This window comes from Pelophylax lessonae (genome assembly GCF_965119305.1).
Source record: "Pelophylax lessonae genome assembly, chromosome: 3".
NCBI classification, from domain to species: domain Eukaryota; kingdom Metazoa; phylum Chordata; class Amphibia; order Anura; family Ranidae; genus Pelophylax; species Pelophylax lessonae.
Window position 1 is genome coordinate 378,338,184 of NC_138770.1, and position 13,628 is coordinate 378,351,811.

The 13,628-nt window shown below is 47.9% G+C and overlaps 1 protein-coding gene across 1 annotated transcript in view; it reads right to left on the minus strand.

Annotated features, from left to right (window-relative positions):
* The window catches only part of MMS22L (MMS22 like, DNA repair protein), a 239,496-nt gene that overhangs the window by 41,092 nt on the left and 184,776 nt on the right, over positions 1–13,628 (minus strand). The gene's annotated exons all lie outside the window — the stretch shown is intronic.

The following is a 13,628-nucleotide window of genomic DNA, read 5'->3' on the forward strand; positions in this document are numbered from 1 at the left end:
GAAGGAAACAAGGAAGCTTTGTATAATATGCTTGGAATTATTCAAAAGTAAATCTCAAAACACATTTATTTTGAAAAGCTAGCATATAACCACCTTTATGTAGACTTCAATACCTTTAAAATATGTACAACTCTTTCACATATTATCAGCAGTATTATTTCCACCCCCAAACCCCGCTGCATCATCTCTTATAAAATGCAATTTAGGAACACTATATTAAAAGGCCCAGGTACCTATGTGGCAAAAAGCCCAACAATTACATAAAAAGTCAGAAAATGCCCATTCCAAGGATAAGTTGTAAACCCACATTTCTAAAGAAAGGGAACACAGATCGTGGTGTCTCCTTCAACAGGACGTGCGTATGATTTCCTAATGCGTTTTACAAAATGATATTACATGACTGTGGCCACATCTTTGTTAGTATAGTAAGGACAAACGTTGCAGCCATACAAAGCATCTCCCTTCTGCAGACAATGTGGCATGAATTCAATAATACACTCAATTTTCTTTGATTCCTCTAGTACCGTGCTCGCTACTTAATCTAATTTGGAAGTTGTGACTTTCTAGAGGTTTAATAGAGATATGTCTGCAGGGAATCAATGTTCCCTGAAAAGGGGGGGAGGGGAAAAAGGCATTAACAAATTTGTCTGGCAGAGCCACATTCAAAGCATTACTGCGGTAGGCTGATGAACTAAATAACATGCTTATTAAAAACAATCTGGGGGAACGCACCATCATTGTTGTTTCCATTTATCTTTTGGTCAACCCAATTCTGTGCGTATATTAAAATTATTACATTACTTTTATTAAATTGTGTGAACAGCGTTGTAAAGTCAAAGGCTGGATACAAATGATAACAGAGTAGAATGAGGCACTGAAAATCTGCTACACGTATGGTATTAGGTCACTACATACTGTAGCATGCATTTGGTTTACACTTACCAAATGCCCTAAGCATACACTCACAGTTATAGGATACTCGGTCTTTGCTTATGTATATTATACTATAGACTATCAGACTTGAATACATTTAAAATAAGGTTAAATTGTACAAAAGATGAAAAATGTTCAATACAGACAGGTCTGCGACTTGCCCAAGGGTGTGATTAGACAAAAATGGAGTAGCAGCAAACTAAGGTTACCCTTGTGCTAACCCTCCTTTAAAAGCTAAGATCAGTTTTTTTGTGACTGTAAGGCCCCTTTCACACAGGCAGACCCCGTTCAGATCCGCCTGTCAGTTTATTTTGGCGGATCTGAACGGATGCCTCATGTATCTCTATGGGGCATCGGATGTCGGCGGAGACATGTCCGCTGACATCCGAGCCGGTCCGTTAAATCTGGATGGATGGAAACCCTATTTTCCATCCGTCCAGAGGATCGGATGGGATCAGATGAGAACAGATAGTCCGTTCCCATCCGATTCCCCCATAGAGAACAGTGGCCTGCTCAGCAGGGGATCGACCGATTGATCCCCCGCTGAGAAAAACGGAGTCCGCCTGATGGGACTCTCTGTGTGAAAGGGGCCTAAAGTGGTTCCAAAAACCTAAACATTTTTTTTTTACCTTAATGCATTCCCTGCATTATGATAAAAAACGGGATTTTTGTAAAATCTTACCTGTAAAATTCCTTTCTCTGAGTCCTCCGACAGTCGCCGCCATCTTCATATTCGTCACAATGGGGTATTAGAATTTGCTCCGTAGGAGTAGCTAGGCAACAGAATATGTCAATATTAAAGCTTTTAACATATCCCCACCCCAGGGGGTGGTCCCCTCAGTCTATACCCTCCTGCTTCCTGTTTCCTGCTTCAGTTTCAGTGGAATAGCAGTAGAGTACCTAAACCCCAAAAGAGGGGCGGGGGCGGCGACTGTCGGAGGACTCAGAGAAAGGAATTTTACAGGTAAGATTTTACAAAAATTCCGTTTTCTCTTACGTCCTCCGACAGTCGCCGCCATCTTCATATTCGTCACAATGGGGACGTACCAAAGCAGTGCAAACATGAGGGGTGGGAAACGCAGCCGCGCCTAAAGGCAACGCAGTCTCCACATTAAAGAAAGTAACCTTACCAAAGGAAGGAAACCAGCTGGGCAACACGAGAAAAAATTTGCTCAACGGGAGCAATAACCCAGGAAAAAAAACAAATAACCCAGGGATAAAAAGAAATCCCAAACAGCCCAAAGGACCAAAACCAGGGACCCTAAGGGAACGCCGCACTAAGAACCTTGCGGCCAAAGGAAGCATCTGCCGATGCTTGAACATCCACTCTGTTGAACAGAGTGAAGGTGTGCACGGTCGACCAAGTCGCCGCCCTACACACCTGCCCCATGACGACAGGCCCAAGACGTACTCAGAGATCTGGTAGAGTGCGCCCTCACAGGCATAGGGGAAACTTTTCCCCGCAAAGCATAGGCCTGTTCAACGGCCTGTCTGAACCAATTGGCGACGGCAGAAGCCAACGCCGCTACGCCCTTCCGAGGACCCCCGGAAGGACAAACAAAGAATCCGACTTGTGAAAAGATTCAGACGATTTTATGTAAACCCTAATCGCCATGAACAGCACCCAAGGAGTGCAACACCACCTCCTCCGAATGTTTAGACTTCGCGCAAGGCGAAGGCAAGACAATGTCCTCATTGAGGTGAAATTCCGAAACCCTCTTCGGAAAAAAAGAAGGGTTAGGTCGCAAGACCACCTTAACCAAGTGAGTGACCAGATACGGACAATGGCAGGACAAGTTGCCAGCTCCGACACTCTGCGAGCCGAATTGATCGCCACCAAAAAAGATGACCTTCTAGGACAACATAGACAACGAGATCTACCCGATCCGTTCAAAAAGGACCATGTTCTAACACGGACAGAACAAGATTCCAGTCCCAAGGAGGCAGAGGCACCCTCCTAGAAGGGACCAGATGCCCCCGAACAAAAGTGCCAATCAAGGAGATAGATGCCATAGGACGTTGAAAAAAGAACAGCAATCGCAGACACCTGACCCTTGATCGTAGCCAGCGCCAAACGCTGGCAACACCCTTTCGAAGGAAGGACAACACCCCAGACACCGACCACGGGCGAGGTGAAGACCCACTGAACTCACACCAGGCAAAATAGGCCTCCGAAATACGGTAAAAGCCCTTCCCCGAGGAAAAATTCCTTGCGTCGATCAAAGTGTGAATGACCTCAGGGGAGAGACCCCTATCCCTCCGGACCTCGGTTTCAACAGCCAGGCCGGCAAAGCCAGCGACTGTAAGGCAGGATGAAATATCAGCCCTTGAGACCGGAGATCTTCCCAAAGAGGCAGACGCCACGGGGCGTCGACCGCCAAATGCACGAGGTCTGCGTACCAGGACCGGCGAGGCCAGTCCGGTGTCACAAGAAATCACCGTGTTTTGGTTCCGAGACCAAACTGCGAAGGAACCTGGGCAGCAATTGAAACGGTGAAAATGCATACATCAGTTGGTACTGATGCCACGGAGCTACCAACGCGTCTGACGCGTCTGCCCGAGGACCGCATGGCCTTGCCACGAACCTGTTCACCTTGCTGTTCAGACGAGACGCGAACAGGTCCACCTCCGGAAGACCCCACTTTGCGCACAACATTTGGAGAACACCCGGACGGAGGGGCCATTCCCCCTGGTCCAGGGACTGGCGGCATCAGATAAACCGCCCGCCAGTTCTCCACCCCCGGAATGTGAACCGCCGATATCGCCGGGACATGCGTCTCGGCCCAAGACAGAATGTCGGCCACTTCCCGAGCCACCCGGGCTCTCTTGGTGCCCCCTTGGCGAATGACGTAAGCCACCGCCGTGGCAATGTCCGTCTGCACCCGAACCGGACAGCCCTGCAGCCTGTCCGGCCAACGTTGAAGGCAGAGATTCATCGCGCGCAATTCCAGAATGCTGACCGGAAGGGAGGAATCCGCCTCCGACCAAGTTCCCTGGGCGGACAGAACGCCCAGAACACCACCCCAGCCCGACAGGCTGGTATCTGTGGTGACCACCGTCCATGAGAGAGGACGAAAAGACTTGCCCCCTGACACCGTCGGGGACTGGAGCCACCACAGAAGATCCCTTCTGGTGCGATGGCCCAACAAAATCCGGATCCAGAGATTGCGGTCGCCCGTCCCACCTGGACAGGATCTCCGCTTGGAGACCCCGCGTGTGAAACTGGGCGAAGGGAATCGCCTCGAAAGCCGAGACCATCAATCCCAGACATCTCATGCGCGTCCGGAGTGACGAGCACGGAACGTCCCTGAGGGACCTGACTTCTCCTGAAGAATCCCGAGTTTGTCGTCCGGTAGGAAGACCTTCGCCCGGACTGAGTCCATAATCATTCCCAGGTAGGGAAGACGAATCGACGGACACAGCGTCGACTATGGAAAATCAATCGCCCAATCAAACTCCTGAGAGTCAGCATCGTGAAGAACAGGTCCTCCTCCAGACCCTGGCTGGTCGCAGACTGAACCAGAATAACTTCCAGACACCCCAGGACAGAGATGCCCTGGGCTCTCAACAAAACCAGAAACCGGTGCAAGCACCTTGGCGAAAAAACCCGTGGAGCCGAAGCGAGACCAAAAGTTAACGCCACGAATTGGTAATGATCCTCCGCAATGGCAAATCGAAGTCACCTCTGGTGACCCTAGAAAAACGGGATGTGAAGGCACGCATCCTTCAAGTCGATGGAAGCCATGAATTCCCCCGGAACCAGGGCAGCCACCACCGACCGCAGGGATTCCATGCGGAACTTGCGAACCCGCACAAAGCGGTTCAGAGCCTGTAAGTCCAGAATTGGACGTACCCTGCCCTCCTCCTTGGGCACAGTGAACAGATTGGAAGAGAACCCCCGAAATCTGTCCCGATGAGGCATCGGAACCACCTGAGGGAAAGAATCTGCCCTCCGGCCGGGAGAGAAAACTCGATCTTGTAACCAGAACGAACGATTTCCTGAACCCACCTGTCCCGAACACGGGCCAACCAGGGTTGAAGAAAAACCGAGCAAGCGTCCCCTCCACCCCAGAACTGGGTGAGGGCGCCCCTTCAGGCCGCATTGTCATGGGCAGCGGATCCGGACTGGCCGGACTTATGCTTACCTGACCACGGCTTCTTTTGGGAGCCTTGGCCTATGAATGGTTTGCCCCTATAGGGCGACCGAAAGGCACGAAAGGACCCCTGAGAGGGCCGAAAAAAAGCATGCTTCTTACCATGAGCAGCCTTAGCCTGGTGGGATTGGGGCAGGATCGTGCCCTCACCACCTGTGACCCCCTTTATCAGTGCATCCAAGGATTCGCCAAAAAGGCGAGATCCATCATAGGGCAGATTGGCTAAGGTCTTGCGCGAAGATTGGTCCACAGACCAACACTTCAACCAAACCAGGCAGCGAGACAATACCGCCACACTGTGTACACGTGCAGCCAACGGTACTATATCCAGGTCCGCATCACACAAATACATGACACCCTGATGGATTTGATCCACCAAATCCAATGTCGCCGGTGAGGCTGAATCAGCCACCAGGACGCGCCTGAGTACCTGTGTCCAATTCGCGACAGCCTGGGCTGCCATAAGCGAAGCAAATAGAGCCTTTAGCATAGAACCCGTAATAGAGTAAGAATGACGGGCAAGAGACTCCAGCCTCCTGCCCGTAGCATCCCGTAACACCGGGGTATCCTCTGCAGGAATCGCAGTGGACCTATTCAAAACCGCCACCGCATGATCCACTTGAGGTGGCACACACCACCGCTCATCAGTAGCGGGCGTGACAGGACAACGCAGCTTGAACCTACTTGGTACAGCAAAAGGCTTGCGTATATTGCACCATTGTTTCTTAACAGCGCGCTGAAAATCATCAGTGCAGGGAAAGACCTGCGATGTCTTGTGGTTTTCTGCGTCCCATAAGCTGCCAGGGCAGCAGGAGGACATGGTTCAACCCGCAAACGCAGTGTTTGCTTGATAGAAGCAACCAATTCATCCATGAGTGCGAGCTCTTCAGGCGAGCCAGGGGGAGAATTATCCACCCCTTCTACCTCAGACTCCACCCCGGACCCCACAAGACCCAGGGAGGACCGGGACCCCGAAAAGGAGATCCCAGCTATAGCAGCCCCATCACCAGCACCCTCTGGTCAGAAGAGATTGAAAACTCTGGTTCGTTGTGTGGATTGAGTAGCCACAAGCATTAGCACCTGAGCAGCAAGATTAGACACAACCGCAGCCAAATCCCCCCTTGGGGGGGAAAACAGCCCTTGGTCACCCACCAAGTGGTAGGAAATCCGTTTCCCTGAGAATCCATTGCCCCAATGATAAGCCGGAAAATAAAGGGTTAACTGCCCCTTAAACAAGCGCGGCGAGCGCTGCCCACCGCACCCACACACCGGCACAATTTTTACCTCCACCGGGAGAAAAATGCTCAACACAGGCAAGGATAAAGGGATAGGGAGGTAAAAACCTGTAGAGACCATCGCTGCTGCTGCCTCGATCGGTGCACCCAGGGAGAGGAAGCGATGCAACACAGGGCGCTCCATGAAAGCCCATGGAAGGCTACAAGAAAATGGCCGCCCGCAGTGATACAATTCGGCCGGAGCGAGCGCTGCCAAAATGGCGCCGAAACCGCCGCTCCTCCACCTCAGCGAGGTGGACTAAAGATAGCATAGCATGTAAAAACATGGCGGACCGCCGCAGCGGACGCTGAAGGTGCCCCAAACATGATAATAATCATGCCCCACAGCACACAGCCGTTCACACATACACAAACTTACACAGGCAGTGCAGCACAGCCCCCCTCCTTGCAGCCCACAGCATGCAGCCAGAGAGACAGGGATTTCAATAGTGTGAACACAGGCAGGGTAACACAGTCCCAGACTGACACCCCCCCAACAGACAGGTCCCCACATAGATACACTTACCTCCTAATGGCGTGGGGAACCCGCACAGGCGAACAAGCCGCTGCGCATGTGGCAGGGAGAGTCGCATCCAGGACGCAAAAAATCGGGGTTAAGAAACCGCACAGTGTCCAGTGAGGTAGCCACCTCACCAATCATCCCTGCACCGAACAGGGATGGGTCGTTCACTGTGCCAGGAGCGTTACCTGGCTGAACGCTCGATGGCAGGCTGGGAAGCCACTGACCCACAACCTGCGACCAGGGGGGATCAGCCCGAGACCCAGCCCGCACGAATCCTCTTCATCAGAAGAACTAACTAATGCTGACAAAAAGAACAGCTAAGAGAGAGAAAAAACTCAAACAAAAATCAAAAAAGAAGATAAAGGCTGAGACAAAATGCCCCAGCATAGAGAGATCCAGCTACTCCTGACAAGCTAGACATTGAAACTGAAGCAGGAAACAGGAAGCAGGAGGGTATAGACTGAGGGGACCCCCCCCTGGGGTGGGGATATGTTAAAAGCTTTAATATCGACATATTCTGTTGCCTAGCTACTCCTACGGAGCAAAGTCTAATACCCCATTGTGACGAATATGAAGATGGCGGCGACTGTCGGAGGACGCAAGAGAAAAAATGTTTAGGTAGTTGTGCTCTGTCACCCTGCTGTACTACTTACCTGCATCCTCACTCAATCCAGCAATGTGCCCATCTGTTGTGTCTCTCCTCTCACATCCTGCTCTTGCTGTGGTCAGTCAAATCCTGAGGGAGCAAGGGCAAAAGGTGGTTGGGGCTGCGCTGTCTGTCTATGGAGATATGCAGCGTGGCCTAGGACTGAGTCTGCACAAGTTCCCCCATAGCAAATGCTATGAAGGAACTTGTATAATAGGAGCCAGGAGCGTCAGCAGGCTACCCAAAAAGAGGAGGTTCTGAGGTAAGTAAATAATGCTTGTTTTTTAACCACTTCAATACCGGGCACTTTCACCCCCTTCCTGCAGATGCCAATCTTCAGCGCAGTCACACATTGAATGATAACTGCGCGGTCATGCATTTTTTTGGTAAATAAACTGTATTCTGTTACATTTCTTTGGTGAAAAATAACCCAAATCAGTGTATATCATTTAGTCTGTAGGAAAGTTAAAACTATAAAGTCTACAAACTATGCTATATATACACTGGTATATATACACACACTGAACAAAATCATAAAAACGCAAAACTTTTGTTTTTGCTCCCATTTTTCTTGAGCTGAATTCAAAAGATCCAAGACTTTTTCTATGTACACAAAAGGCCTATTTCTCTCAAATATTGTTCACAAATCTGTATAATACTGTGTTAGTGAGCACTTCTCCTTTGCCGATATAATACATCCACCTCACAGGTGTGGCATATCAAGATGATGATTAGACAGCATGATTATTGCACAGGTGTGCCTAAAGCCTCGTGCACACGATCAGATTATCGGACAAATTTTCTTTTGTTTTTTGTTGCATGCTAGTCTCATATGGAAAGTGAAGAGGTTACTTTCATATGAAAATTCTCATACGACAGAATTCAACTTCAGAAGTGATGTCAAGTGTTGAATTATTTTGTAAGTATTCTTTAGTTTCCGAGCATGCCTAGTCTTGCTCTTATGATTTTTTCAGACGAAAACTGTACTAATTAAACGAAAATCGGACGTTGTGTTCACGTATAATAAAAACTTTATAGCCTGCACATCCAGTTTTTGTCGTACGAAAATCCGTCATCAGCTGTCGAAAGCACTATACTAACAATCCGAAAATCAGATCGTTCGTCGGACAAAATTTTTCTAATCATGTATACAGGCCTTTAGGATGGCCACAATAAAAGGACACTCCAAAATGTGCAGTTTTTTTTTTTTTTTTTTTACACAGCACAATGCCACAGATGTCACATGTTTTGAGGGAGCGTGCAATTGGCATGCTGACTGCAGGAATGTCCACCACAGCGGTTGCCTGTGAATTGTTCATTTCTCTACTATAAGCCGTCTCCAAAGGCATTACAGATAATTTGGCAGTACATCCAATCCGCCTCACAACCGCAGACCATGTGTAAGCACACCAGCCCAGGACCTCCACATCTGGCATCTTCACCTCCAAGAATGTCTGAGGCCAGCCACCCGGACAGCTGCTGCAACAATCGGTTTACATACCCAAAGAACTTCTGCACAAACTGTCAGAAACCGTCTCAGCAAAGCTCATCTGCATGATCGTTCTCATTGGGGTCTTGATCTGACTGCAGTTCGTCGTCGCAACCGACTTGAGTGGGCAAATGCTCACATTCGATGGTGTCTGGCACTTTTGAAAGGTGTCATCTTCAGGGATAATTCCCGGTTTTCACTGTACAGGGCAGATGGCAGACAGCTAGCTTGTATGGCGTCGTGTGTGGGGAGCAGTTTGCTGATGTCAACGTTATGGATCGAGTGGCCCATGGTGGTGGTGGGGTTATGGTATGGGCAGATGTACACAGGTGCATTTTATTGATGCCATTTTGAACGCACAGAGAAACCATGACGAGATCCTGAGGTCCACTGTTGTGCCATTAATCCACAACCATCACCTCATGTTGCAGCATGATAATGCACGGCCCCATGTTGCAAGGATCTGTACACAATTCCTGGAAGCTGAAAACATTCCAGTTCTTGCATGGCCAGCATACTCACTAGACATGTCACCCATTGAGCATGTTTGGGATGCTCTGAAATATACAACAGAGTGTTCCAGGTCCTGCCAATATCCAGCAACTTCGCACAGCCATTGAAGAGGAGTGGACCAACATTCCACAGGCCACAATCAATAACCTGATCAACTCTATGCCAAGGAGATGTGTTGTACTGCGTGAGGCAAATGGTGGTCACAGCAAATACTGACTAGTTTTCTGCCCCCCCCCCCCCCCCCATATACAGTAAAACTGCACAGAGTGGCCTTTATTGTGGCCAGCTTATGACACACATATGTGTAACGCTGAGCGCTCCGGTCCCTGCTTCTGGACCGGAGCGCTCGCAGCGTTCGTTCCAGATCCACTCACCTGTGCCCGCTCCGGCTCCCTCCTCCGCTCCCCGCTCACATGGTTCCCGGAGCGCGCGCCCCTGCACCATAGGGTGCGCGCGCGCAGGTCGTTTGAAATTTAAGGGGCCTGTTCACCAGTAATTGGTGCCTGGTCCAAACCTCCCTTCCTGTTTCCTGTGACCTGTTTCCTGTTTCCTGTTTCCTGTGACCCGTTTCCTGTGACCCGTTTCCTGTGACCCGTTTCCTGTGACCCGTTTACTGTTTCCTATATAAGTGACCTGCCCCTTCCAGCCATTGCCGGATCTTTGTTGCCTTAGTGAAAGCGTTATTTGTGTAATCCTTTGCCTGTTGCCGAACCCTTTGCTAACGACTATCGCCTCTGAACCTGTGCTGCCTGCCCTGACCTTTGCTACGCCTGACTACGCCTCTGCCTGTCCCTTTTGTACTACGCCTATATCAGCAGTCGGTGAGGTTGAGCCGCTACCAGAGGACACGACCTGGTAGTTACCGCCGCAGCAAGCCCATCCCGCCTTGCGGCGGGCTCTGGTGAAAACCAGTAACTACTTAGAACCGATCCTCCGGTACGGTCCACGCCAATCCCTCACTGACACAGCGGATCCACTCCCTGCATCGCTCCTGCTACCAGTCCGGACCCTGACAATATGCAATAATCATGCTGTCTAATCAGCATCTTGATATGCCACACCTGTGAGGTGGATGGATTATCTCGGCAAAGGAGAAGTGCTCACTAACAAAGATTTGTGAATATCTGAGAGAAATAGGCCTTTTGTGTACATAGAAAAAGTCTTGGATCTTTAAGTTCAGCTCAAAAAATGGGGGCAAAAACAAAATATTATATATATATATATATATATATATATAGTCCAATAGTACATCAGAACTGATCAATTTTCATATATATCTACAAATTGATCAGTTCTGATGTACTGAAGGCCTCTCTCATTTAAGACCCCGAAAATTTAAGCCTTAAGGTTTTGGATACTTTTAAAAGGTTTCTTGACTGAGAAAAGCTGGCTTAAGACCTTGCGGAGAAATTGGTCTTCAAATCTTCAAAGTGTAAAAAAAGGGCACCAAAACCTTTTTCCCCTTAATACTTACTATTTTACAAGGATCTTTCAAACCGGTTAGCATTTAATGTAAGCACAAATCAGGTGTGTCTAAGCTAACTGAAGCCTAGTGCAGAACCAAAACAAATACAAGGCAATGTGCACCGCAAAGTCCATTTCTTGATGGACACAGCGCTCGCTAAATTATAACTACTGGGTTATACAACTTCCTCCAGGAGTAGGACTAGGCTGAACAAAAAATACTTGGCTATGCCCATGGGCTGTCCTCAGCTAGTATATAACCACCCCTCTCTGCTCTAGGTAATCCGTTTAGTAGCAAGCAGAGGGGTGGGTGCTGTGTCCATCAAACTTAGAGAAATGGATTTTATGGTAAGTACAAAAATCCCATTTTCTCTTTCGTTCAAACACAGTGCTCCTTAAATCATAACTACTGGGTCGTCCAAAAGCAGTGCCAAAAAGAAAATAAGGGGTGTAGAAAATAACCCAAGGCTAAAAACACAAGAGCTCTAACCAGGTCACAGGAGCCTCATCTGAAAAAAAAAAAAAAGAAAATTAAAAGAAAAAAACAGCCCCTCTTAAACAGCAGCCTGCAAAACCTTGCAGCAAAAAAAAAAAGCATCCGCATTAGCCAAAGTATCTAGTTTGTAAAATACTGGCCAAACTTGAGATATTGATGCATGGTGAAGGAAGGCCCAAGAAGTACTCAGCGCCTGAGTAGACTGCACCGTGACAGGGAATAGACCTCAGGCACCATCTGTCTGATCCATCTGGAGATGTTAGCAGAAGAAATGGCCAGCCCTTTCCTTGGTCCGCCCGTAACCACAAAAAGCGAGTCTGACCTCCGAAAAGGACTCCACCGCTGCCACATACACCCGAATCACATGAACCACATCCAAGGTATGCAAGGAAATTTCCTAGGGATGAGCCGGCTTGGGACACAAGGAAGGCAACACAATGTCCTCATTCAAATGGAAGTTAGAGACAATTTTGGGCAGGAATGATGGACATGGATGAAGAACCACTTTATCCCTATGGACCACTAAATAGGGACTATAACAGGATAATGCCGCCAATTCCGATACCCTGCAGGCCAAGGTATTAGCCACCAAGAATGCCACCTTCTGGGACAACGCCCCATTGGAGAAACGCTAAGATCCGAGCCACCGAAAATGATCGAGGATGAGCGCCAATCGAAACACACCAAAAAATGTACGCTTTCCACGTATGATGGTATATCTTGCTGGAAGACAACTTCCTCGCCTTTACTGTAGTAGAGAGAAGGGGAGCTATCAAGAGCATGCCATAATCCTAAATATTCAAAATTGAAAGGGCAGATGTACAATGACATCTGTAAAAGGATAGACTTTATAGGCACATCATGAGACAGGTATTACACACAAAGATTAAAATAATAGATTTATTGGTGCCATATTAAATTCAAAATATAAAGTAATGGAGCTGATCCTAATAAAGTACAGCTAAACCCTGAAAATATACATAGGATATTACACTTAGTAAGTGATCTTCCTTGCGAAATTAGGCAAATAAACCAGGTTGGGGCAGACACGGAATGGCAGGACCAAAGGGCAAGATATTATCCTATGGCGTTACTGGGTAGCTAAATCTTCAAGAAAGCCGTGAGAAAAGTTCTTTCATTATACTGCCTGTAACACAATCTGTGAATGAGGGAGAGTCTTCTCAGTCAAAAGATTATCTTCCCCATTCACAGACTGTATTACAGGCAGTATAATCAGTGAACTAACATGTCCACGAAGAAGGAGGAGGGGGGGGCGTGTCCCTGTCAGACCATCTGTACTGCTGTTCTGCCTGCACAATGTGGGACCTACTTTATTGTAGGTACAGTGGGGAAAATTATTTGATCCCCTGCAGATTTTGTAAGTTTGCCCACTTACAAAGAAATGAAGAGTCTATAATTGTTATCATAGGTGTATTTTAAATGATAGAGACGGAATATCAACCAAAAATCCAGAAAAAAAACAAAAAACAAAAAAAAAAACACAACATAATACAAATGTTATACGAGTTGCAGTTTAGTGTGTAAAATATGTATTTGACCTGACCACCAACCACCAATATTTCTGGCTCCCACAGAATAATTCTGTCAATTTAGGGAGGTTCTCCTAATGACAACTCGTTATGTGTATAAAAGAAACCTATCCACAGAATCTTTCTTCCATTCAAACCTCACCATCATGAGCAAGACCAAAGATTGTACACCTGCACAAGGCTGGAATGGGCTACAAGACCACCAGCAAGAAGCTTGGTGAGAAGGAGACAACTGTTGGGAGTGATAATTTTCAAATGGAATAAATACAGAAAAAAAAAAAAAAAAAACATCAATCGCCCTCGATCTGGAGCTCCATGCAAGATTTTGCCTCATGGGGTAAGGAAAAGAGGGATTAGCCCAGAACTACACGGGAGGAGCTTGTGAATTAACTCAAGACAACTGGGACCACAGTCCCCAAACAATACATCTGTAACAATACACTGTCATGGATTGAAATCTTGCAGCGCCCGCATGGTTCTCTCCTCAAGAAGGCACATGTACAGGCCCATCTGATGTTTGCCAATGAACACCTAAATGATTCAGAGAAGGATAGGGAGAAAATGCTGTAGCCAGATGAAACAAAAA